Here is a 3,708-nt window from a genome sequence, read left to right as displayed (position 1 = left end):
CCTGGATTTGGAATTCAGGTTCCCAGATCGGTGCTCCTTTGGGGCTACCCTTTCTCAAAGTAAGGCCTAATCGACCCAACATCCTGGGAAGAGGATGACACCCCTTGGTCAGCCAAACACATACTTTTGACAATGCTCCTGCTTCATGAAAAGTCTAGTGGTGCTCGACTCATGGTTTATCCAGGTTGCACCTGGTTGGTCACAATAAGCAGAGATACCTCACAAACAGAGTGAAGGACACTGATGGGGTTTGGGGTTTACCTTAAACAGGCAGTCGGGGCATTCTGAGTAAAAAAGAGGGATGCCTTTATAAGCAGAGGTGGGAGTAAGAGACAAAAATGTCTATATGCTTCAAGCAATAGAGCTTTACTGAAAGAATCCTTCCTCCGGTGAGTAATATAATCTAGCATTTTGGGGGGTGGGAGGAAATGGCTGGATGGGTCCCGGGAGTACTACTGAGGTGACTTCAGCGTTAGCATTTTTCTCCACAGCTTGAAATATGAGGAGGATGGAAGACGGGAAGAAGCTGGGACGTCCTCTCACACTAAGGACCCTGAGAGGCAAGCGCTTCGGAAGGCCTGAGAGCCTCAGATCCGCTTCTAAACTGGCACTGCATTCTGATTGGCTGTCTCTGCCTGCCTCAGTTTATTGCTCTTCCTGATTGGCTGGGTTCTTCCACCCTCGTCAGATCCCTGTTCCGAGCAGGCTAGTCCTCCCACCCGCCGCAGTGTCACCTGGGATTGGCTGGGTTCTGAAAGACCCGCCGGCATGCGTTTTGCCACCATCAGATTCTTCCTCATTAAACAAATGAATCACAATCCTAATTAATTTGAGCAACAGAATTTATGTAACTACTCCCAGCAGGATGTCTGCTCTCAGTTGGTAGCGAGATTAATTCCTCTCTCTGGGAAATTCCAGGCGCGCTGGTCAATAAACCTTGATGATGACTGAAATCTCCCATCTGTCTCTGCTCAGGGCAGGTAACCCCTGCTAACCAGACACCCCGTTGGCTTGATGCAGTACTCCAGATACGGAGAGGACAAGGACAAGAATCTCCCAGCCTACATGGGCCCTGAGCCGTGTAGAGCACGCAGTAGGTGTTCAGTTAAGGACAGGGACTACCCATCCTAGGGACATTCTGAATCACTTAAAGCCCACAGGAGATGTTCAGTTTCTCTTTACGGAATGAATAAAAGAGACTGTGCTGCTCAGATACTTACAAAACGGTCTCAAATTTCTGAGTTGCAAACAAGCCCCTCCGGCTCTTTCCGTCCTTTACTCCCAACACTTCCCATGACAGTACCCAATTCAGTCTTTTTACTATTTTGAACTTTCTGGGCTCAGAGACTTGGCTCTTGATGTTCCCTGCCCTTGAACTGTCCCAGTCCTCTCGCTCCAAAACGCCCCACGTCGGCTGCTTGGGAGGGAAGGGTAGCGAAGTGGAAAGTATTCCGGAATTAGTTCTAATTCTGGCTCTGCCACTTACTCATTGTACGTCACTTCTCTGTTCTTAACCTTTCTCTCATATGTAAACCACACGAGGTTCTTAGGAAGATTAAATAAGAAAATATGGTGAAAGTGTATCGCGTGATGCTTGATTCATTCAATTAGTGACAGGCAGTGTTTTAGGCACTAGGGATACAGCAGTGCTCACATCAACAGGATTCCTGCTCTGCAAGAATTTAATTTCTAAGAAACAATAAGAAGTTAAGCAGAATAGAAGATAATTTTAGTTAGGAGTCAGTGCTCAGAGAAAAATAAAATAGGAAAAAAATGTTATGGAAAGTGTCTGGAGTAAGGAACTCTTGGAGGAGATGCTATTTGCTTTGAGACTCAAATTTAGTAAGGAACAAACCACATGAAGATCTGGGAGCACAGCATCCACGAGAGAGAAAAGCAAGTGCAAAGGCCCTGAGGTGCAAGTGAGCTTCACATGATTAACAAGCTAATGTTCTGTAGGAATAATTTGCCCAGTTACCCACCTAGGAGGAGTTAGGGTCAGGATTTGAACCCAGGTCTTTTTTTTCTTCTTCAGGAAATAGAAGCACAACCTATTAGAAATGGAACAGATTTCCAAGAATCTGTTGGACTTCATGCTAACTAGATAACAATGATGTAACCATTCTAATTCTATATGAGGAATGTACAGAAATTAAGAGATTGCAGGAGAGAATAAAACAGTACCATCTTTCAATTCTTTTATTTCACCTTGTGAAAACCTGGATACTTTTATAGAAAATGAATTTCTAAAATACATTATTTAAATTCATGTAAAATAAAAAGTATTTGTCCAAAGTGGCACTACAGATATCAAAATTGTATCCTTTATGAATCACTCATGAAGTATAAAGATAACAGGAAAAATATAATACTAGCATAAAGGTTATTAGGTATATTTAGTTTTTTTTTTCAATTGAAGTAAAGTATAGTTGGTTTTACAGTGTTATGTTAATTTCTGGTGTATAGCATAGTGACTCAGTTATACATATATTCCTTTTCATATTCTTTTTCATTAAATGCTGTTGTTACAAGATATTGAATATAGTTCCCTGTGCTATACAGTAGGACCATGTTATTTTATATATAGTAGTATCTGCAAGTCCCAAACTCCCAATTTATTCCTCGACCCCTCCCTTTCCCCCTTGGTAACAAGTTTGTTTTCTATGTCTGTGAGTCTGTTTCTGTTTTGTAAATAAGTTCGTTTGTGTCATTTTTTTTAAAGATCCACATATGATATCATACTGAACCGAGGTCTTTTAACCCTTAAATATGGAGTGCTTGTCATTACAGCACAGAGAAGGCATAAGGAGGAAAAGTGAGCAGAGATGAAGTGAGGTGGAATGTACCCTGCCTTGTCTTCCACCAGATCTCAACCTGCCTGGGCCTTCCTGACAGTTCTCAGGACTGTGGGATCCTGGTTCCTGTTAGGCCTTCCAGCTCCACTGGCCCAGGTTGTCATGTCAGGGATCACCAGCTCTCACAGCTCCCTGAATCTGTCAGTTCCAAGTCCTTCCTCGTTTATAACAGGGAAAAATCAACTACTTTTACAATTTAGAACTTTTTTTTTCTGATTATAATACATGTTCATTGTAGAAAATATAAAATATGTAACAAAATAAAAATCAGGCGTAATTCCAACCTCTTCTGGAATTTTTGCTGTTTATCTTTAGAAGATTCTGAGCACACTGCACATACAGTTTTAGAATATGCTTTTTTTTCTGCCTGTCATAAGAAAAAAGTCTTCAAATGTATTTTTTAACAGCTATGTGATGGTTGACTAGATGGACCAAACCAAATGTAACTATCTTAGGGCTTTTGTTATTATAAATAACACAAAGGTCCTTCTGACCTATAAATCTTTGTTACATAAAGTCCTAATAGAATAGGGGAATTGCCTCCTCTCTTCACCTCCTTGAGTGCTGTGTCTAGCACTCAGGGAAACCATTTTCTTGGCTAGGGGGAGCGAGGTCACATGTGTTCTCAAACACCCTGCCTGTAAGTGTGTAGCAAGCTTCGTGGTTACTCTCTACTGAGAAAGAGACATTGTCACACTTTCTCCAACTTTCCCTTCATTCTCAGCCTATGCCTATTACTTTGGTCCCAGAAAGGATAAAATGGGAAAAAGGAGGAAAAAGAAGGGAAAATGTACGCCATTCAATGTTACATTTTGAAACAACAAATACTTAAACAATATTTTAGGCACATGAA

General features: G+C 41.5%; 1 long non-coding RNA gene across 1 annotated transcript; it reads left to right on the top strand.

Annotated features, from left to right (window-relative positions):
* The first annotated feature begins 256 nt into the window (after positions 1 to 256).
* On the top strand, positions 257 to 824 carry LOC140698778 (uncharacterized). Its single transcript, XR_012076725.1, has 2 exons — positions 257 to 389; positions 492 to 824. It is a non-coding gene; the product is annotated as an uncharacterized lncRNA (long non-coding RNA).
* Positions 825 to 3,708: the final 2,884 nt, after the last annotated feature.

Source organism: Vicugna pacos, chromosome 10 (assembly GCF_048564905.1).
Source record: "Vicugna pacos chromosome 10, VicPac4, whole genome shotgun sequence".
Taxonomy (NCBI): domain Eukaryota; kingdom Metazoa; phylum Chordata; class Mammalia; order Artiodactyla; family Camelidae; genus Vicugna; species Vicugna pacos.
The sequence above is the reverse complement of the archived record's forward strand: the minus strand, read 5'-3'. Positions and strand labels throughout refer to the sequence as shown.